Genomic DNA, 24,645 nt, shown 5'->3' with positions numbered 1-24,645 from the left:
TCTGCGTTTTGGCAGGTCCTGGAACTAGGGTTGTCATTCGTCCTGGGCAGTCCGGGACTGTTACGGAATCCAGATCTGCGTCCCGAAAATATTTCTTGGGACGCTTAAATGTCCCGGATTTCAGCAAAGAAGAAAGGAAGCGGTGGCGGATTCAAGCGGGGGAGAGGGGCAATTCCCCCCAGAAGAGGAAACTTTCTTATTTTATATATATATATATATATGTATATATATATATATATATATATATATATATATATATATATATATATATATATAACCCATCCCAGAGTTTGAAGCTCTAACTAGCAGTATGACAACCCCCCCCCCCAGAATTCGGTCCTGGATCCGCCCCTGAAAGGAAGGGAATATAGTTTGCTTTTTCCACACGTTAAGGTATATAATTATTCTCTTCAACTTCTGAGTATGACAATTCAAAAGTTAAAGAAAAAACGTAAATACAAAACTTTTATGTCTATAGTGCAATAACTTTCTTAAAAATAAAGGTATTTAAACGCTAAAGCTACTGTAATTTTAATTCTGTGCAAATACATGATAAAACACATGGAATTGAGTAGCGATATAGGCCCACGTAAAAGAAGGGACAAGTGGCGAGTACCAAATTTGGTACTCACGGCAATAGTGGCAAGTAATGTGGTACTCATGGCAGTCAACCTGTTAAAAAAAAAAATGCTTACAAGGGGAGAGGGGGTAAATCATCTACTTACATTTGCTTAACTAGGGAGAAGGTCTACTAAAATGTGATTATGTAATACTTGAACAACTCTATTTAATGAAAGAAAGTAAATTAGTATATAACACTTTTCATTTTCAATATTTTAAAGATTCTCGTAATTTAGTGGCGTACCGGATTTTCATTTGTGAAATGTTTGAACCCTACCTGGGACTAATGAGTTTTTTTCTTAATTTTCATTTTGGGCCTGGAAATGTTTCTTCCATGTTTCTTGATCTTCAGTTTCCTCTTTTAACTCCCAACATTTTCTTCTATTTTTCAAATCATGATCAGTTGTGTTCTACTTCTTCCTATTCCTCGCTTTCTTTCCATCTTCTATAGCGATGTGAAGAAGAAATTTCTTCGTAAGATGTGTCCAATCCAATTGGTCTTCCTACGAAGGATTCTGGCTAAAAGCGTCCTCTTCTCTCCTATCCGTTTTAAAACATCTTTGTTTGTTGCTCTCTCTGTTCATTTTATCTTCATCTTCCTCCAACACCACATTTCGGAGCTCTCTACGTATTTATTCTCTAACTTCCGTAATGGCCAAGTCTCTGAACCATGAATTCCAATACTCCATATATAACACTTGTTCAATTTCTTCTTTAGTCCAATATTAAGGCTGCTAGTTAGGAGTGGCGTTTTGTTGTTGAATGCTTCTTTGGCTATGACAATTCTTAGCCTGATGTCTTTGGTGCAGTACGTGTCTTTCGTCAAAATACTTCCCAGATACTTGAAATGATCGATCTCTTCAAGTTCTCTTTGTTCTACGACCTGTAAGTGTACGTTTCCTCGGGATATTCTCATGACTTCCGATTTTTCGATGTCATTATAAAATACCTAAAGAGTTGTTTTATAAAATCAAAAATACTTGTTTCTTTTTAAGGGCATAGTGGTTCAGTGGTAAGGCGCTAACCTCTGGTGCGAGGAGTCTCTGATGCGGTCAAAGATGGGATGGTCACGAGTCGAGTTTGATAAATGGCTCCCTCGTTCAGCTCGTTTTAACTCGTTTTGAAACCATGACCTGATTAGACTGGAAAGCAAAAGCCATGAGAAATGTAAGCAGTAATGTGGATTAGTTTTAATGTTGCTCACGAGAGGGGACATTGCTCGCGTCTCGTCTCGATAACAAGACAGTCTCAAAGATCGTGAGCACCAACATAAGTTCTTATCATCAAGGCTGAAACCTGTAAGGTCGAATTTTTGAGCCCAAGCAAAAGCTCAACCCGGACAGTGGTGTCAACCGGCTCGGCTCGGTTTAACTGAGAGAACAGCTCGATCCGGCTCAGATGGGATGATCTATCGGCTCGGCTCAAGTGAGCCAATGGCTCGAGCGGGCTCGCTTGAGGTGAGCCATGGATCGGTAGACATGACATGTGAACGTTTTTTCTGAGCTCGGCTCTGTGATGAATAAACCATTTAAACCAATTGCACCATTAGAGTCAGCACAGATGATTCAACATGATCAAATGGATTGAGTTTGTTTGTTCGCTAGAAGTCAGATGTCGCTTTTATTGAAGTGACTGTATATCTGCCTCAATGGATCACCTTGTATCTGGACTTTCGTTTAAATAATTCTTGGTTCAGCTTGAAGAAGACTATTACGAAACTAAGTTCTTGTACAGTCAGATGTAAATTTCCAACTCAATAAATTTCTTGTAAGCTATCTTGAAGAATTAATGTATAGAAGTAGTGATTAGTAGTTTTCATTGGTTCAGGTGGAGGGAGCCATGGGTCCCTTGCCCCTCCTTTGAGTATGACCATGGTACTCTAAATCGTCTCCTTAACTTTGAGAGCTTTTTGCGCATATAGAAAATCAATTGGAAATGAATAATAAATTTGCTCCTATCGCTTGTTGAAACCAAGGCAAAAAAAAGTAAATGATGAGACTGTTGATAAACTATTGATTTGAAGCATAAGAAACCAAAAGATGAGACGTTGATTAACTATGTTGATTTGAATCATAAGAAACCGAATAATGAGACCGTGGATTAGCTATGTTGATTTGAAGCATAAGAAAGCAAATGATGAGACGGTTGATTAACTATGTTGATTTGAAACCTCAGAAACCGAATAATGAGACGGTTGATTAGCTATGTTGATTTGAAGCATAAGAAAGCAAATGATGAGACGGTTGATTAACTATGTTGATTTGAAACCTCAGAAACCGAATAATGAGACGGTTGATTAGCTATGTTGATTTGAAGCATAAGAAAGCAAATGATGAGACGGTTGATTAACTATGTTGATTTGAAACCGAATAATGAGACGGTTGATTAGCTATGTTGATTTGAAGCAGAAGAAAGCAAATGATGAGACGGTTGATTAACTATGTTGATTTGAAACCTCAGAAACCGAATAATGAGACGGTTGATTAGCTATGTTGATTTGAAGCATAAGAAAGCAAATGATGAGACGGTTGATTAACTATGTTGATTTGAAACCTCAGAAACCGAATAATGAGACGGTTGATTAGCTATGTTGATTTGAAGCATAAGAAAGCAAATGATGAGACGGTTGATTAACTATGTTGATTTGAAACCGAATAATGAGACGGTTGATTAGCTATGTTGATTTGAAGCAGAAGAAAGCAAATGATGAGACGGTTGATTAACTATGTTGATTTGAAACCTCAGAAACCGAATAATGAGACGGTTGATTAGCTATGTTGATTTGAAGCATAAGAAAGCAAATGATGAGACGGTTGATTAACTATGTTGATTTGAAACCTCAGAAACCGAATAATGAGACGGTTGATTAGCTATGTTGATTTGAAGCATAAGAAAGCAAATGATGAGACGGTTGATTAACTATGTTGATTTGAAACCTCAGAAACCGAATAATGAGACGGTTGATTAGCTATGTTGATTTGAAGCATAAGAAAGCAAATGATGAGACGGTTGATTAACTATGTTGATTTGAAACCGAATAATGAGACGGTTGATTAGCTATGTTGATTTGAAGCAGAAGAAAGCAAATGATGAGACGGTTGATTAACTATGTTGATTTGAAGCATAAGAAACCAAATGATGAGACAGATGATTATCTATATTGATTTGACGCATAAGAAAGCAAATTAGACCGTTGATAAACTATGCTGTAGTATGTTAAATTATAATAAAGAATTGCTAATCAATAAAAGACGATTTTTTTTTTCATAATAGGAAACCTATTAGTACACATACTATATTCACTTCTGTATAAATGTCTTTAGGCTACAATAAGTCTTGCAATAATAAAATAAGGTTTCTCTCTTTAAAATGAAATAAAATAAAAGTAACCTTGCCTAGAGTGATCGACCTGCTTGCCTTGAACTACTGCAGTGCCTGTGGGCGTCATTATAAACATGCCTTGACAAACAATTACAAATGATAATTAAAATTATTTTCAATTTTCAATAATTATAATTATATAGCCAGTCAGATAGTAATCTTAGTCTATAACATGCAGGCCCATAGCCAGAGCATTAAGACAAGGAGGGTGAGATCATTTTGGAATGACTGCCTTTAGTTTACATTCATTTATACGAACATACTTTAGGGAGGGCTGAAAGACGTCGCAGGAGAGGATGAGCTCCCCTGACCAATTCCCTAGCTATGGGCCTGCTAACAAGAATTGATAAAGGCATTCTTAAATCCTTTGGGCGGTATTCAGAGAGAATTCGTTAATCGATGGTTAGTCAGAGTCTACTTAGTAGCATCCTAACTCTTTACTAAGGAAGGTGCACTTTTTGGTATTCAGAGTCTACTTTTAGTACAACTAAAATGATGATTTGGGTATTATTAACTTACAGAACCCCAATGCATCGGTGAGTAAAATAAATGTGGCAACTACGGAAAAGTAGATGAGCGCATTCGAAGTCTGTAAAAATGAAAATGCATGAATTACGAAATACGAAATGATGTGTCGCACGCTAAATCGTGGGTAAAAGATTAGACTCTGTTCTAGATTAATTAGTCACATGTGATTAACTTCGTCCAATACTACGTCCTAATCAGAGACTCTGAATACAATTTTGATAACCATCCTTTAGTCAACCCCGTAGTATGGTGTTAATCAGACTTCAAAACGACTCTGCCTTAAGGCTCTTTACGTTTATTTGTTTAAAGTACTCAAACATAAGCCCATATCTCCTTAACAAATAAGGGGAGAGAGCAGAAGATACTAAGGTGGAAAACATTAAGGGCCTTATGCAGAATCGTTTTGACGCGTTATTAGTGCCATACTAAAAAGTTCGACTAACATATGTTTCCTGCAGTAGTCATGCTTTTAGTATGACGCTAATCATACGTCAAAACGACTCTGCATAAGGCCCTAAGAGTTTTGTTCCGTGGCGATCTGCGTCAACGAAATGCAAATTTACATTTAAGTTTGAAATTACCGGTAAAGCAGTTATTATTGAAATGAAGTGAAATGAAATGTAAGTTTTATGTCCCACGTTTGTGCCGTCTAGGCTAAAGGGGACGGCGATGATGAGAAATGAATGGAACGATGGAATTAAGAAAATGGGAGGAAACGGGAGATCTCCGAGGAAATCTACACACACGGTGTTGGTTTATCACAAAGTTCATTTGGTACGAGCTGGGATCGGACCAAGGATCGCATGCATCAGAAGTGAATGCTCTACCACTGAGCCACCGCGGCCACCAGAAGATCAGTGTTATTGCTTATTGTATTTTGGGGGAGAAAGTAGCTCAGTGGTAGAGCGATAGCCTAAGGTGCGTGGGGACTTCTGGTTCGATCTCCGGCCAAGTAAGTTTGTGGTAGACAACATGGTCTCCATGAGTTTTCTGGGAGTACTCCCGCTTCCTCCTACATTCTCATCCTACACCATTCTTTCATCATCATTCACTTGCTTTAATCATCGTCTCCTTTGGCCTAAAGAGCATAATTGTGGGATGTTGTTTCATTTATTATATCGATTTATTCATTTTTTTAAGTTATAATATTTTGATTTTTTTAATTGTCGAATTTAAAGTAATGAACAAATTAATTATATTACAAACCACAAAGTATTCATTATACGTAATAGTTGTATGAATGCTATAGAGTCAATTATTGTTTACAACTTGTTAAAATAATAATAATGCTCTTAGTGGCACAATAAATAGACTATAGAAATAGAAATAACATAATGGAATCTCTCTAGAAATATAAATAAAATTGAGCATATTTGTTTTGGAATATGTTACAAGAATTTTGTGAAATCACTTTTACATTAAAAATGTACTTAACTTTATTATATTATTTGCTTTATGTTGCCATCCGCAAATGTTGCGAAGACTAATTTAGAATGAGACAAAAGAGTATACTTATAGCTTTTATTTATTGTTAGCTGAAATGTCAATTTTTCGCATGAGAAGCATAAAGTTTATGAGAAATCTTTCAAGGTAATTTATATTTAAATACCCTTTTCCCATTAGGGCAGTGTGGTAATTGAAGGGGAGAAAGGGGGGAAATTCCCAGGCACCTCTGAACACTTCCCCAGAACCTCTTTCCCTTTGTGCTTTCTAGGGGGGGGGACTTGGTAATGATATGAAACCTTCATGTGTAATTACAAAAATTAAATTTATAAACAAATAAGAAATCAAATCATCTGTTTTTCAACTTACTACTAAGGAATCTCTATCAAAATGGATTTTACTCCAAGAAGACAGTATAAAGTTTTAGTACAGTGAGTTATCCGAAACGCTGAGAAGTAACATCTCCTGAAGAGTGAACAGGTTGAGATGTGTTGCAGTATCTCGGGTTTAGTTCTGTGTTTCGTTGAAAACTATTTTTACTGTGAACAATGGATATACGATAGTTTCTTTTGTTTGTTTTTACAAATATCTGTTCTACCTTTTTTTTTTTTTTTTGTATAATACACCTCTTTCAAATTAGAAGGTTAACTACTTTGAATAAATAATTATCATAATTGTAGTTATGCATATTGTATCTTAAATTTAACGTGGTGGTTACACAAATTACAATTATGATCACACTTTATTAAGCACTCTCATAGAAGGTGCCCAAGCACCTTTATAAACTATGTAGGAGACACCGGGGCTGGTTGAAATATTTTTTACATTTGACCACATAACTTTTGTAATATGTATTTGAAATTCACAAAAAATGAAACAAATTAAACTTTGAAATCTCACCTCGTATTATGTACAGTTTCATCCTTTTATTGGTCCACATCACGGAGTAAAACACGATTTTCTTCAGGTCTACAAGTGTTATAAGCAACACCGTTCACGGGCCAGGTTGAAACACACCGTGGGATTGATTGAAACAATGGGAATATATTATTCTAAGTTTTATTTAACCTTTATAAAATGTAATTAGCTATCATATAACGTGTATTCTATACAAATTGTGAAAAAGATCAAAACTATTTTCACAGCCATATAGAAAATATGCTTGTGAAAATGATAGAACATAGCATTGCAGTATTGCATTACTTGCTATGTAGTTTCGCGAAAACTGCATCCTTAATCATAGTCGGAATTGCAGTTCTGGCATACAAAAGGAACTGTTCCATCAGTGCACATTTCATGAGCCCAAAAGTGGCATGATGTACATTTAACATACTTTTCACGAGGTTTGCTGTTAGAATATGTATTCCAACAAAAAATACAAAAGTATTCATCTTCTGAACTGGAACTAGGGTCATATTTTTCTCTTTCTTTGATTTCTTGTTTGGAGGTAGTTTCTTTGATTTAGTAAACAGTTTCTTTTTCGGTAGTACTACTAAGCTTGTGCTTCTTCATGTTTGTAGTTTCTGAAATGACTAAATTATTTCAATCATAAGAACTCAAATCACTTTTTTAAAATAAATTCATCATTTACATAAGCCCTGACCATATGGAAATAAAAGCGAGATTGTTTGAAACATTAGAAAATTTGTGTTTCAACCAACCCCCTGCTGTCCGCCATGATAAGAATGAAAACAGTGACACACACAATTCGTTAAATCAAAATGTAAGCACTGTAAATTGTACACGAAACTTCAAATCACTTCCTGGATACTACTTATACTTCCATAACATTGTTGTTCTGAAATAATAAAAGAAAAACAAAATTTCTTAAAAGTTACTCAACACCTTCGAAAACAATTTTTCTAGATGAACTGTGAACGATCACTGCAACCTCCATGAAACCTGTACACAATGAAGACAGTTGACTAATGCTGCTGTACTAGGAAGACGGAGTTGCTAGGTCCATTTCTCCATAATTTTTCGCTTCTGTTTCAACCAAGACGGTGTTTCAACCAGCCCGGGTCTTTCTTATATTAGAAAAACTGATTTTGTAAGTCTTTTGTAAGAAAACTTCTGTGAACTGAGAAATCGTAACCTTTTCCATATTGTACAGGGTATTTTCCTGCGAGTAAAGTTCCTTTTGGAATGCGTTGAGAAATTAACACTTACTCTGCAAGACAGTGGTGTATTTTGTGGACTACCGGGCCTACCGGCGGTAGTCTTAGAATATTGCAAAATAAAGTTATTATAATATAAACTAAATTATATTAATAATTTTATACTTTAGTGTAGTTTTTCAATGATACAAGTTTCTGAGAACTGTATTATTTAGAAAGATCCACTAGCTTCTTTGCACGCAGCCTGTCTCGCAAACTTAAAAGGTCTTCGATATGACACCGCAGCAGAAACCAATCTCTAGTTACTACAGCAAGAATCGTATCAGAGGATTCTCCTTCGCCCCACCTCTGCCCACAGCGCACGACTGGGCTGCCAGGTAACAGCAGTTGCCTCTAGAGAAATCAGTTTCTTGGGAGTGAGCGAAGAGTAAATGGAAATTATACGAGTAATGACAGTTCATTTTGGGGTTCTCTGTGAATTGTTTTAGACATCATGAGCCTTGTTCCATAGCGATTTGTGTTAACGCAACGAAAATTTTGTTTTACAGCAGTTTGCGAAGCTCTTACAGACTGAGGTTAGTTCTTTGCTAATCGCCTATTTCAGCGTTCATTATTATTCGGGCATCTTCCATTTACTCTGGTGAGAAGGGTTACCACCTATCCAATGCGAAATGTAGCGATACTTCATGCAACAAATAAAGGTAGAAATGTACGATCGTTTCTCTGTAATACTAATAAGGTAATGTTAGTCTTGCTAGTGAAGAGAAAATATTTATCTACTTGATAAAAGGGTGGTGCAAGTTTTTTTTCTTAATTTGAAGACCGTATAATAACGTGGAAACTAACTATAACAACAACAATAATAATAATAATAATAATAATAATAATAATAATAATAATAATAATAATAATAATAATAATAATAATAATAATAATAATAATAATAATAATAATGTACGGGTATTAAAAAGGTTAGTGGTAGCCCAAGCCATCAAACCAGTATACACCACTCCTGCAAGTGTACTCTCTTAGTACAAGTATATTTTAGGAACACACAAACTCCCACACACACACACCTCGAAGTGCTTCAATTATCACACTGCATTAGGGTACATAGTATTTCCTCGTTACGATGATTTTATTAACCAAAATTAATTTATAGAAAACCCAGCCAGTTTGAAGCCAAGTGTTGACAATGTTCAAATATCCATTTCAAACGGTTCCGCTATTTCCTCGCGGAAGGGCAACATACAAATTCGAGAACGAAATGAAATGAAATCTTTTAGTTTAACGTCTCACGATTATATCCTTTAAGCTAAGGGAAACGATTATGAAAGCAAGTGAATGATGATGGGAGAATTGATGGAATGAGATTTGGGAAGAAGCGGGAGTACAATGAGAAAACCCACTGACACGATATTATCCATCAAAAACCTACTTGGCCGGGGTTCGAACCAGGAACCCCACACACCAGAGTTAAGCGCTCTATCACTGAACCGCCGTGCTACATACAAATTCAAAAATATGATAGAAATCATTACTAAACCCATTTTAGAAGCAGAATTTTTAGAACTTCTCCCATCACAATATCTTTTGCTTGTATAGGAAAACTTTATTAAAACATTCGAGCAAAACCCTATTGTTTCTTTGTCATTGATTTTTCTATGCGAGTTCGCCCGTAAACAGCTCTGTTGTTTACAATGCGTTCCTGCATGCTATGCTATGACTGATCGACTATGCATCTTACTATTTGTGGAAACAATAAAATACAGTAAATGTAAACAATACAATACAAGAATCAGAGGCATCCGCAATGAAACATACAACAATTAGATAATTGTCTGCAAAGAAACACGTACAGCGTGAGCACTTATATTTTACTTGTGTAGGGAGTAGTAATAGGGCTTTTGGCTCACCCTGTACGCTCACAAAATTCCAAACGGTTCAATTGTTTTCCGTTATGACATATTGCAACATATAACGTCGATTTTATTTTTGTACTTTATTCACCACATTGACTACATTTCTGATATTTTGCAATATATTGAAAGCTTTTTGTATTCTTATCAAATTCTTTTTAGGCCTGTACTTAAATAATGACTATCCCGAACGCAACTTTTGAAATGCCCGCCATTTCTTTTCTAGTAAGTTGGCAACATTGAACGTTACACGATTTTCATTTGTTGCCTGTCTTTGTGATTGTATAATATTATCTTGTTGTAGATTTTCTTGCTTTTGATTTCATATTTATCACAAGACTCATGAATCCCAACTTTTCTTTTTTCTTCCTTTTTTTTTTTTTTTTTTTTTACGATTGTATTTGTTGAAGAAATATTAAATAAATAAATTATCTTTGTGTAGAGGAAAACTAGCGAACACAGAATGAAACGAACCTGTTTACGTAATGGAAACAATATTTTTCTTTCATACACAGTATTGGGTATAGCCTTTGAAAAAAAAGTGTAACATTACCTAAACTAGAATTTATCTATATACGTAAATAAAAATGAAGGTGACTGTGTTTACGATTTAATAACTCTTAAATCACCCGACTGATGTCGATCAAATTTTCGACATAGATGAGATTCGGGCCTAAATAGTTCTTATCGGTCCACTTTCACGGCGCAACTTAGGGGGTGGGGAGAGAGGATATATATATTGGAGTCGGTGAGATGAACCGTGACACTTCCGATGTTGTTTAATGGGGTGGCTCACCCCTGCTCCCGCCAAGTGAACTTTGTGCTGGACACACACCGAGTGCGTGGGTTTCCTCGGGGTTCTTCCGTTTCCTCTCACTTTCTTCATTCCACCATTTCATTCATTGCTCATCATCACCGTCTTCTTTAGCTTAGCCGACATAAGCATGGGACGTAAAACTAATAATAATAATAATAATAAAAATAATAATAATAATAATAATAATAATAAAAATAAAAATAATAATAATAATAATAATTTCTCCGATGTTTTTTAAATCCAAATTCAGCCCCGCAACTTAGGGAGGGGGGAGCTAAATGGTCGATATTAGTGTCAAATCGATAGTTTTCGGAATCGCTGAAATGAACAGTGACACTTCCGATGCCGTTTAATTGCAAATTCAGCCCAGCGACTTAGGGGAGGAGGATCTCTCTCTCTCTCTCTCTCTCTCTATATATATATATATATATATATATATATATATATATATATATATATATATCAGTAGCGTAGCGTTTACTTTCGCAATGGGTAGACAGCACAGGCATACCCACGGAGGGGGGGGGGAGTCAACCAGGTTCCGACATCCCCAAAACTTCTTGAGTCAATATACTTTTATTCACTTTCTTAATAAAACTATACTTGTTTAGTAGAGAAATGATTGATGTAGCATGAAAATTTGATCTTACATATCATCTGTAATATTTCTCTTATAAAAACAATGTAGTTCCATATTTTTTTCTGAAAATATAGATGAAAGTACTTTATAATCACTTGTCTTGTCGAGTGCAGAATAGTATCCTTTCAATACTACATAAACGTAGCGGCTTGGGTTCCCCAAAACCCTGGACCTCTCCAGTTAGGAATTGTCTGCTGAGGCAGACCTTTTGGTCAGTCTCGAACCTGTAGAACACTTTCTTGACAAATGTGGAGTTAGGCTATGGGTGGCATTTTATTTTTTTGTTAAAAAAAAAGTTGAAGTTGAAGCAATGGCCCCCATGCTCCCATAGCTCCGCCCATGCTCTCCGCCTTCCCAACAAAAAAATTGGGTGCGTGCCTGGTAGATATTATTATTTCTTCTTGAGTTCGGAACCAACATTAAGTTGTAAGGCCATGTCTCATACAACTTCGGTGTTGAAAAGGAATATAAAACTCCTGACCAAATTTTGCTACAAACTGATTTTTGCGAGGTTGCACTACTGTATATAACATATGCAGACTTAATTTTCATCAACAAAACCCTTAACGATTAAATCAAACAAGGTGCAATAAATCTATATCTAATCATTTAGTTTGCACATAATACATAATTAACACACATACCCCAATTCACATAAAGTTAGCTAACGATTTTAAAAGTAACAACAGAACAGCAGATTATAAAATATATTGCGCTCGCTTTTGCCTTTCGCAGTGTTGACACACTCTGATATTGCAATTAAACAGAAGCCGAAGCTAGATCATGGAAGATTTATATGAATTACAGGTATTCTTAAAACTTTCAGCAATTGTTCCGGTAGTTATTAATTTAGTTTTTTCTCTTCTATTTCTTGAAATTTTCTTTGAAATATGATTGGATATCTAAAAAGAAGAGGACAAAGTTTGTTGGATTTACAATAGTACAATGGCGCTGAGTGTGGTATCACTGCAGTTGAAACATGTCTCATTGCCAGGTTCTTTCAGCGAGCGAGAACCCCACACAGCCACATGCGCGCGCCACTTTTAAGTAGGAGCTCCACTGATTTGTTCAGCCGCGTTGAGACAGATTTCTTGATGTCTCTCTGTGGCCTGTTTGACGGAGACAGAACTTTAATTCCCCAATTTTGAAAAATACAATTATTAACAAATTAGATTCTACCACTATTGCTATTAACCAAGCTATCACAGACCATATTATTTCTATATTTTTCTACAACATGAAATGTATATTAATCTTATAATTAAGAAATTCTAAAACTATGTTCTTTTAATTTAAATGGGTAGACAGTGTCTCAGTGTCTCATAGCACTCTACGCCACTGATATATATATATAGCCTACCGGTATATATATATGATCGAAATGACCGATATCAGTGTCGAATCCATAGTTTTCCGGGTCGCTGAGATGAACAGTGACAGTTCCGATGTCGTTTAAATCCAAATTCAGCCCCGCAACTTGGGCGAGGGGTAGAAATATATATATATATATATATATATATATATATATATATATATATATATAAATGAAAGAAAATAACAGATATCATAGAGCGCTTCAATAATAGTAAAAAACGGCTGACTAACGGAACGTATTACTATTTTTTTTATTATTATTTTAACTCAGAGAATTGGATAATGACGCTTGTTGTACCATAAATATTTTCTTAGTCTTAAATAATATTTTCTTCTTATTTTTTTTTAATTTGGGTTTTTACATTTCCTAACGACAAAAGTATCACTTATCTAAAAAAATCCTTACTGTTTATATATTAAGTGTTCTGTGCATAATAAACTAAAAGCGAGTAAAAAAAAAAAAAAAAAGTATGGTCCACTTCAATTCTTCTGATGCAGGTCATTTTTTTTTTATAACAGGAGAAAAAACAGTTCCACAATTTGCAAATTCATATTTAACATCTAGGACACACAGCAAGAACTAAATTTTGAAGTTTACTTTATGGAGATAAAAGATAACGAAGATTTTTTTATTATTATTATTACTATTCTTAAGGTCTTTGTACAACAAAAGATGACAAGCTTTCTATGTGTATGATCGTGAGTGGACAATTTGTTAGAGGTGTTAAAAAACACAACCTACTTGACAAGAAGCAACAGAAAGATACATAAACGTATGCATACTAGAGAACACCAGCTACTGGACAATGAACTGTTGGGAGATATTCTGTGGAATGTCTTGGCCGAAAAATATTCGTGCTCAAATAACGGTGAAACAGAAAGGAAATAATGTATTTAACATAAGGCTTCAACATGGCACTTTTTACACTCGCATATATATATATATATATATATATATATATATATATATATATATATATATATATATATATATATATATATATATATATATCGCAGGAATTACCGTAATTTAAAATATTTAACTAATCATAGCTAATAAATACCAATACAATATTATTTCAAAGTATATTTTCTTCCTATTATAAGACATTGTTCATTAGCTGAACATATTACTGTTAAAATTCTTTGGATGGTCGTTATTTTTGGATGTAGCCTGATTTTTACTAACGGATCTCTTTAGCATTCTTGTGTCGTTGTTGTAAGTAGCTGTCAAACATAAGATAGACAAATTCAAGTTTCTTCAACTCGTTTGCTAAAATTTCACGAATCCATTTTTTAAAAATTGTTATACGTTATCTACCTTTTGTAAAACTTTTTTTTTTTCTTTGTATTCTCTCTGCGTTCTAGATTGCAAAAACTGTTATATTTTTCGCAGTTGTTTTGGATTGTCAACTGAAAAAAGTCTTTCTCGTGGTTGAACGGTTAGCGGGCTTGTCTTTCTTGCGGAAATTCTGGGTTCTGTTCCCTCTGGAACATTAGGTGATTGGCAAAGGCGCCCATCAGACGGAGCAAGGTGGGGCACTCGCCCCTTTTTAGAGGAAATTATGCTTCGGAAGATCGAAAACCCAATAGATATTTTAGAATGGTTACCGCAAAATTTGAGACTACACTGAAACCAAAAAAAGGACTTGGATTTGTGTGTGGATACATCGTATTTCGCTCCTTAAGTAATGTAATTTCATGTATAAAAGTAGAGCAGGTGGGAACACCATGCCAAGTCTGGAGTTCGGCGTCGAACTAGACTCGCTGTGATTGGATAATTTTATTTACATGATTGATTTCGTGTTAAAAACTATTACTCTCGTAAGGTAGGGAGTCACAGATTTAGAAAGAACAAAGAGGGAACACTCGTAGGAAGGTAGTAACAACATTATATACCTAAGTTACCACCGTCGGAATGGGCATGACGTTAATTCTAGATTTGAAATGGTGGTCCCACAATACAAAATTTTCGCTGGACGGTGGTGTAGATCGTACTACTGATGAAACAACATAACATTACTTAATGTGGTGACGCGCGTAACCTGGTAAAAACAGCATTTACATGCCGACTGGATTATGCATTTTTCTCCGTGTATATTTGAAATGTCGCTTATACTTGTCCACCCTTGGAAACCACAATATGGGCGCTGGTTTCTCATAGATCCGTGTTTCATATGGATTTAATGTTGAAGAAAACAAGAAACAAATTTGTATAACAAGTGGAATGCAGTGGTGGATCTTCCCCTTCACCCCCCCCCCCGTTTTCTGAATGACAAAAATTATTTATGCTATTACTTATATATTGTTCAAATTTATAGTAGACTCATTATATATCTATCATAAACTGGATCCCCCCCCCCCGACTTTTTACCTTCTAGATCGGCCACTGGTGAGATGACTAATAACCCTCACAATTTTAGACGTACTAATAATATTGTTTATGGTAAATACTTGCTTACAAGTTAGTAAATACATTGGTACATTAAAAATGCAGCTGCAAGAAGGAGATATCGGATTGACCTTACATTTACAAACTGTGTAAAGGATTGGAGGACAAATTTCGGTGATGTAGCTTCGTGACGCATCACAGTTCAGTAGTAATCGACTGTTGACGTAACACGACAGTTGAACAGTACCACGTCGCGGAACAGTAACATCAATCCAGTTGGTTTCTATCTTTGATCACGAAAGAACTATGCTATATCGCAAGTACGGATTGTAATTCCGTGACATAGGTGAATAGGTTGGGTGGATATTGCAGTCGCTGTAATGAGAACATAGAATCGGTTACTCTAGGAAACAACGTACATTCAGCCACAAAAGTACTTGAACCCCTGACTGCTATAACTACATTACGTCGGATCCCGCACTTGGCTTATACTTGTCAAACAGGCTTATACTGTGCAACTGATGCAAGGAAAATTCCCCACTTAAAGACGTCACAACTCTTAGATTCTATAATACATTATTTCATTACACACTGCATGTGAAAAGATTTTTTTTTAAAAAAAAACTGATCGTACATGAGTTACAAAATGGTTGAAATAAACAGAAAACATTAATCTGAAATAATTGAAGTAAGTAAGTACGTGAATCATTGTCTCCATTCATGCTTCTGGGTCAATCCATACGAAATGGTCCAGAGCAGGTTGCTCGACCATCTCCGAAAATTATAAAAATTGGAGTGTGATGTTGAACCTTGTGTATGAGAAGGTCAATAACATCATTCACATTGTTGTATGTACAGTACAAGTGTTCCTGAATGGCGGCCATCTTTGTTGTCGGCGGAGTGCCAATTTTTACATTTGCAAGTGTTTACGAAAACCACAGTTGCTCAGGACGAACGAATCAGATGAACACCAAACAAAAACGAATGTTTAGAGAAGAGACTGAGATACACGGAGAGCATATGCTCTTGCTTCTAAATAAATATGCAGGGTTGCAAACCTATATATGAAATCACCAGAAAAACAACAGAAAATTACACATTTAAAGTGGCCGTATTTTGGAATGACATAAAGGAGGGGGGGCGTTCATAAGTTTTGTGTTGAATACTACTGCATGTAAAGAGTCTGCAGAAATATCCACAGCTATGATACTACTTGCACCATAGATTTATGGGTGTCCGAAAGTTGAAGTTTGTGATTTTGATGCCATTTTTGGGGCGCAATATCTCAGGAGTGCAAAGTGCTAACAATTTCTGCTTAGGTCAGAAAGTAATTCTGTATGAATAAACGATTGAAAAAAAAAAAATCATGACTGATATTACATGGAGGAAAAAAAAAAAAATGAAGACATGGCAAAAACTAGAAGAAAGCACGTCGTAGTCCGAAAAGATTTAAATGTTTGGATATGTTTCATGCTAGATCTCAAAAACTACGCATGATGCAGAAATTAGGCCAGATTTTCTTTCTGTGTAGTTGTGCAAAAGCTTACGAGTAGCGTTTGTTCCATCTTTCTATCTCCATGATCATTGCCACGTCTGTATGGTAAAGGGGTTACCTCCCTCTTGCACCCACGACACCTATCGCCGAACTGGACCGCGGTATTAAGGCACTTAATGTATCAGCAAATATTATTGAAATTCAATCCCAGTTACGAAAGTTAATATGTTCATAAAGTTGCGTTATATAGAATAGACTAGCCTTTGGTTAGCTGAGTTCTCCGCCCCCAGACCCACACGTTTGCTAGGCGTACGGCCTCGAATCTCTAAAATCTACAATTCTACCAAATTTCAAGTTTCTTTTCGTATTTCAACTATCTAAAAGATAAATTTTATATAACAAGAAAACACCCATTTAAGTAAGATAGGAATTACTTCATCCCCCTTTAGACCTCTTAAAAACTAAACATATTCAATTTTCTTGTGAGTTTGTCCCGGAAGTCTACAATCATGCCAAATTTTTTATCATTCTAATCCTGCCGGAAGTGCCTGAACATTTTAGGGTGTAGAAGATGTTTCATAATGAGAAAAAAATTGTGTGTGGCGTACGTATAAAATGTTTTGTGGCCCTGTAGTTTTTGCACTTAACGTACAAAAAACGTATAACTGAAAACGCATGTTTCATACTTTCTGTATAAGTGTTCCATCTATATGTACTTTCCTTATGAAACAATATAGGTGGTCAGGATCTCACATACAAATGGACGTAAATAACATATAGCTGACGAAGGTAACATACATGTATGTTATGTGATATACGGAAAACTGTTAGATGTCAGACATCCTGCAACGTTATGATGTAACATCTAAGGGCAGTCCGTGTGTAGTATATGGATAACATATCGTCGACAGCGTCACAAAGTGTCGTATCTCAAAAAAATTGAAAATTGAGATATTTTACTATGTGGTTGCATACACTGATTTCTACAATTTCCCAAAACGACACATCTGTAATGTGCGTTGTTTTGACGGTGGTGATGACGTCACTGTGTCGTATCTTAAGATGAAGCATATAAACCATTTTCACAAACAGTCGTATCTTGAGTTACGACAGTTTGTGAGCAACAGATCTTTCGCAACTCGACAGATACGCCTATATTCAAAACATTTATATATATATATATATATATATATACAATGTGGCCCAAATGTAGGTATACAGTCCCGTACTGATAAACTCATTGCTTTTTACATAATTTCTTATTGTTATCCATCAGGTAGACTTAGTTTCTTTATCATGTGTTCCTAATGTATTTTTACTTATATCTTAAGCTCGGAAGAGCCGAAGCAAATAAACTCATAAGCTAGAATGTTATACTTGATCAACGCGGGGCTGTATACATATATATTTACACGGCATGGGGCGTCCTCAGGTTGCGGATTGACATGACATGACATTTTTGAGTTTTACGTCCCACGCTTATGCCGGTTAGACTAAAGGAGACGGTGATTATGAGAAATGAATGAAATGATGGAATGAAGAAAGAGGGAGGAAATGTGAGAACCCCGAGGAAACCCACGCACACGCCGTTTGTCCACCACAAAGTTCACTTGGCGGGAGCAGGGTTGGAACCCGTGACCCCATGAACCAGATGTGAACGCTCTACCACTGAGCCACCGCGGCCCCAGGTTGCGGATCGAGAAGAAGGACTTTAGATATATTCTAGAGGTTAGCTGCGAAGATACTGAATGAGCAGTCGCGGGCAGACAAGGAGTGGCCCTCCAGCTTGGGGATTTGAGTGAGCCTAATAAACTCATCCTGTAATAGAAAAAAAAAGGACACTTTTTCAGGAACAATCACAGAAGCCTCGGACCAAGACTGATAACTTGGCACGACATCAGAAAAAGAAAATGGACAGGAGATTTGGGACATGGAATATTAGAATTCTTTATAGGGAGGCGCGTTAAAATCCGTAACGAATGAGTTAGAGAAATACAGGATGGACCTAGTAGGAGTTCAGGTTGGTTGCTATGAGGGGGTATGCGGTGCAAACACGTAAGAACACCAGAGAAATTTCTCTCCGATTCTTTGAATCTAGGCATGGACAAAATGAAGGAGATTCAGTCCACAGGGTATATAAGCACATCTATTAAGCACTGTGGCAGCAATTTTGTACCCTCGCAACTTGAACCGATTGTTAAAGTAAAAGTACCCATATACCGTTCATTGTGTTGACAGAAGCGATGTATGAGACTAGATCTCTGTCCCAATGTCTTTGTATTCTGTCAGTTAGACGTGACGAAAATGGAGATCCAATCTATTGGACGGAAATGTGCGAAGTGAAAGTGAACAAAGACTATCCAAACTGCATTCAGTTTAAGACAAGTCATTTTGAGGACACTTACATAACTATTTCCCTGAAAAGAACGCAGATTGTATCCACCAGATAGAAGTTCCTACTTTGCAGACTTGTCAAAAATTATCGCTCCAGAGAAGTACGAGGACTCGTTTTATTTGATTGATTGATTGATTTTAACGCCCCTTTCAGCAGCGAGGCTATATAAGACGTGGACCTACTGATTAACGTGGAATCCGAACCACATGAGTTCCCGCCGGGAATCGAACCCGGGTCTCCCACGCCTATGAGGACTCGTGTCCGGGCCCAACTCCAATCATTCGAAACCCTGAACATGTTCAATTTTAGAGAAACTTACCACATTAGCCATCCTTCTCAAGTGCAATATCAAAGCATGCAATTTGCAAATTACTTTGCAAGATTTTATATCCTGGCAATGACAACTTGATAGCATTATTTTATGTTATGGTTAGTATGCTCTTAATATTGTGTTTCTTGTGTGTTCTCAGGAATTTCGTTTTACCCTCAAGAAACTCAGGAAGCATTTGTTAAATTATTTTGTGTAATAAACACGAAGTTTTTCAATAAAAGTGCAATATATTCCGATTGTTCATCTATTAATGTAGTTCTCAGTATAAAAAATATGCGTCGTATCTTTCATACAAGAGAGGATTACCATCGTCACAAACTGTCGTATCTTTTTCCCGCCAAATTTTCCACAAGCTTTTACAGGCAAATTCCATAAAACTTTCTATACTGATTTCTTATGATTTAAGTTATAACTTGGTAAATTTTCTCTCCTTTCGGTAAAATAGATTTTGAGTTATGGCTGTTCAAAGTTGTGTGAAAACCTAAAAATCGCTCTCCTGAAAAGTTTAGAAAACTGAGATACGACAGTTTGTGACGCTGTCGACGATATGTTTCGTACTGATTTCTTTAGTAAGCAAGAGGATTCTGTGTACAGAAGTATATGTACAATATACCCCTGTCCGGATAACGGATTTTTCTCAGTGCATATAAATAACATTGAGGAGATTTTTCAATTCCTCATAAAACCTCTCTAAGGTTGGATTTTTTTTTTTATTTTTGGAGATTTAATTAGTTAAGGCTAATGGAAACGTACAAGCATATCGAATTTCAAGTTTTTATTCTGATTCCAAGTACCTAAAATATAAGATTATAAATCAAAAAAAGGGTCCATTGAAATAACACGGAGAATTTTTTCCATCCCTCCTTTAGACCACCTTAAAAAAAAAAAAAAAAAAAAAAAAAAAAATCGGCAACTGTAGGTTAGTTACCCGACAGCTACAATCATACTAAATTTCAACTTCCCACGTCAAGTACTCGTTTATTTTATGTCAGTTCATGTAATTTTGTATGTAGTTAGGATAGATGTAACGCAACCTTGTAAACATATTAACTTTCATAACTGGGATTGGATTTCAATGACACTTTGCTGATACATTTAGTACCTTAATACCGGGATTCAGTTCGACGATGGGTGTCGTGGGTGCAAGGGGGAGGTAATCCCCTTTACCATACAGACGTGGCAATGATCATGGAGCTAGAAAGATGGAACAAACGCCACTCGTAAGCTTTTGCACAACTGAACACAAACAAAAGCGGGCCTAATTGCTGCACCATGCGTAGTTTTTGAGATCTAGCATGAAACATATCCAAACATTTAATTTTTTTCCGGGTTTCGACCATCGTCACGCACGTGTTTTCATCGTGTTTTTATCATCTCCTCACTCTTTTCTCCATGTAATATCAGTCATTCTTTATTTTTTATTTTATTTTATTATTTATTTATTTATTTATTTATTTATTTATTTATTTTTTGCAATAGTTTATTCACATACAGAATTACTTTGTTGTCTATAGTGAAGCCCTCAAAACCGGATCATTTTGAACAGAAAAAGCTGTAACTCGAAAGGAAACAATACAAATTAGGAAATTTCACACTCATATGATAGAAAGGTACGATTATTTACTGAAAAAAGAAGTTTCGTTTGTTTCTAATTAATTAAACATGAATGTATATTAAACAAAACATGGAACATGTACGAAAACTAGATATTAAGCAATTTGTCGTCTAAAGTGGATCATATGTCCTGCAAAGTAGCTCATAACCCATTTCTAATATTAAAAATACACGAAAATAATCTAAATGAATAATAAATGGAAAGCAAAGTGTAATAAGTAGCTTAATCTTCATTTTCTAGTATGTTTTTGAAACAAAGCATTGTTCAGAAAAGAATGTCCTTTTTTTTTCCTCTCTCTCTCTCCCTGACACGACACAATCATCATGGAACCACGTGTTACACGAGCTGCATTGGATCATTCTTAAGTTATTCTGAAGCAAAACACTTTCCACAAAGAAATGTATTTTTTTTTTCCTTGAGCACCAACACAGTCTTCCTCGGACACCATGAACTTCTGACTACTGATCTTCCTAGCCCGCTACCCAGAACTATCAATGGGGACAAGGAGGGAATATGAAATTAAGTACGTTATCCATTTGTTATTTAGCATAAAGTGCGAAAGTTTTCATGTGTAGTAAAATTAATCTACTTTTCATTAGGAAGAGAAAGATGGTTTCTATACTAAAAGATAACACTAAGTCATGACGTATTTAATTACAAATCCACACAACTGATCAAAATTGTAAGAAATATTTTTTTTTTAAATGAAAATATTTGTGTTTCACAAGAGAAACAAATGCTTGCTACCGGTCGACTTTATAGGACCTTTCTATCAATGATCCTGTTTACAAGACAATTCAAGATCCGGTTTACAAAACATAATATTTCGCATAACGTTCAACTATGAACAACTAAGGAGAAAGACGAGGCGTCACAAAATTTAATCAATTGTTGCACAATGGTTATCTTAATGAACAACCAAAATATAGTTCAATTTGACCTAAAAATACTTACAGCAGAACCTTATGTTTTTCTTGTATTGTTCTTTGGGAAGCTACTTTTGTTCTAACAATGGTCGCCGAAATTTTCTTTCCGATTCTCTATGCGACAGATAACACCATACACACACTTCCAACGGAGGTATCCACTCAAATGACCTTAAACACTTCGGTACCGCAAGACACGGGAACACAGAGGTGCCAACTATTGGTCACACATCTCACTTTTCTTAAATTTATCCACTTTATAAGCCGATCCGGTTTTGAGGACTTGACTCTAAGCAGCGATTTTTTTTAGCACTTGGCCCTTCTGAGATATTACTCCCCAGAATTGGCATCAAAATCACAAACTTCAACTTTCGGACCCCCATAAATCTACGATGCCAGTAGTAGGCTTATCATAGCTGTGGATATTTTTACAGACTCTTTACAAGCAATAGTATTCAGCACAAAACTTATGAATTCCCACGTATAGATAATGATAAGGAAGGACCTCTATTACCTAGTAGTGTTAGAAGGAGATGACCTTTATGCCATTCAAAATACAACCCCTTTACAAGTGTAATTTTCTGTATTTTTCTGGTGATTTCATGTCAAATTCATTTCAATTGGTTCAGCTATTTTCTCGTGAAAAAGCGACACACAGGGTTCTTTCAATCCTTGTTATAGAATGCTCACATATTCCTATCGTGACGTCATGCGCACAACAGCAATTTAAAATGGATCTGCGCTTTGCCTTAAGAGCTCCCCTGACTAAGACCTTATGAAGAGATTATCATCTTCATCAAATGTTATTGTTTAGGTAATATTATAGCAATTCTATTATTGCTTTATTATTATTATTATTATTATTATTATTAACATCATTGCATTATTATTATTAACTTCACAGATTCAACCGGTTTTCTATCAGTTATTGTGACATAAAAGAAAATATGATTTGTGAGAGAAATACGTTTATGCTTTACAAGAGATGTAATTTCCAATTATTCGTCGCAAACTCAGTCGTATCTGGCTGTAAGCAAGACATAGTATAGAAAGGAAACCACTTTACACAAAAAAAATTTGAGCTAGCGTGCAGAATAGTCGAGCGCTTTTGGGTGAATAATTCGCTTTGGGTGAGTAATGAATGGGGGAATTCCACCATTTCATTCATTTCTCATCATCACCGTCTCCTTTAGCCTAACCGGCATAACCGTGGGACGTAAAACTCAAAGATTTCATTTCATTTTCATTTTCGGATTTATAGGGGAGGGTTTCCACGGGATATTCTTCAACTTTCGATTTTTCGATGTTGATTCCCAGTGTTAACTATTTTATCCATTATCTCCTGTAGTCTTCGGTTCTAGCTATAATAACCGAAGTCTGGACTTAGTAATGATTTGTCCTTCAACCTTGAAATCTCCAATTCCCATTAATACTTCTTTTATTAAACATTCAATATAAACACTGAATAATTGGAGCGACATACTACATCCTTGTCTGACTTCTCTCCCAATCCCCACACTATTAGTTTCTCCTTGATTCAAGCCTAACTTGGAGAGTGGTAAAGTTTGGAGGAAGAATGATAAATTTTGGGGAAAGGTAAATTCAGAGCAGCGAATGGTAAATTTAGGGGTTAGAATAGTAAATTTGAGAGGTAGAATGGTAAATTTGGGAGAATAATGATAAATTTGGGGCGAATAATGGTAAATTCGGGGGAAGAATGGTAAATTTTGGTGAATAATGATAAATTTGGGGGAAGAGTGGTAAATTTGGGGCGAATAATGGTAAATTTGGGGCGAATAATGGTAAATTATGAGGAGCATGGTAGATTTAGGGGATTTTACCCAAGTTCTTGGGGGGAATGAGCACATTTGGAGCGCAGAAACTTGGAATAATCATTATGATAATGATGTATTAATAAATAGTAGTTTGTTCATGATATTCGCTTTTTTTAAAGATTGATATACACAAGACCAAATTTACCACCATCAGTCAACGTTTGTTATCTGTTCTATCTGGCAACACCGCACAAATATTTTGCTACTGGAGTCGGAATCTGAAGATGCAACAGGTGACAACAGGCCTTATGAATAGAACAGACAAATAACTCAGCTTCTCCCTTGTCGACAGAAACAGAAAAAAAAATAAATGTTTGAATCTGTTTCATTTATATTCCCATTTGTAAAGCTGTCAAAGAAGAAATGAAACGTCTTCTTACAACCCTACCTTTTTACCTCGCAAACAAACCTTTCAATTCTTCTCACGGACGACGACGAGCCGATCTTCAGCTAGAATCAACGGGACATGCGCACTAGCGCCACCAGTTCTTTCCCAGCTGAATCACCATCGGGAACTTCACAACAAACTTTTCCACAGTATTGCCATCTATAGAACATTAAATTATCAGAAATAACGCTTTCTTACATTGTTCTTGTTTCCATTAATCTAAAAAAAAAAAAAAAATGAAAGTACGGTGTAGATTTACATAAAATTTCCTTTTACATATTAATTTATAGAGACATAGTAATTAACACCTGTATTATTATTATTATTATTATTATTATTATTATTATTATTATTATTATTATTATTATTATTATTATTATTATTATTATTATTGTCTGTATCCGAATGTTGCCAAATGATCGCTTTTA

The 24,645-nt window shown here is 35.6% G+C and overlaps 1 long non-coding RNA gene across 1 annotated transcript in view; it reads right to left on the bottom strand.

The window, feature by feature from the left end:
- LOC145664949 (uncharacterized) overlaps window positions 1–24,293 on the bottom strand; it is a 36,660-nt gene extending 12,367 nt beyond the window's left edge. The window contains exon 1 of the long non-coding RNA XR_014127539.1: window positions 24,218–24,293. This is a non-coding gene — a long non-coding RNA (uncharacterized LOC145664949). The remainder of the gene's footprint in view (window positions 1–24,217) is intronic.
- Between the last annotated feature and the right edge of the window lie 352 nt (window positions 24,294–24,645).

The sequence above is a fragment of the Thermobia domestica genome, chromosome 11 (genome assembly GCF_964235325.1).
Source record: "Thermobia domestica chromosome 11, izTheDome1.hap1.1, whole genome shotgun sequence".
Classification (NCBI taxonomy): Eukaryota; Metazoa; Arthropoda; class Insecta; order Zygentoma; family Lepismatidae; genus Thermobia; species Thermobia domestica.
The sequence above is the reverse complement of the archived record's forward strand: the minus strand, read 5'-3'. Positions and strand labels throughout refer to the sequence as shown.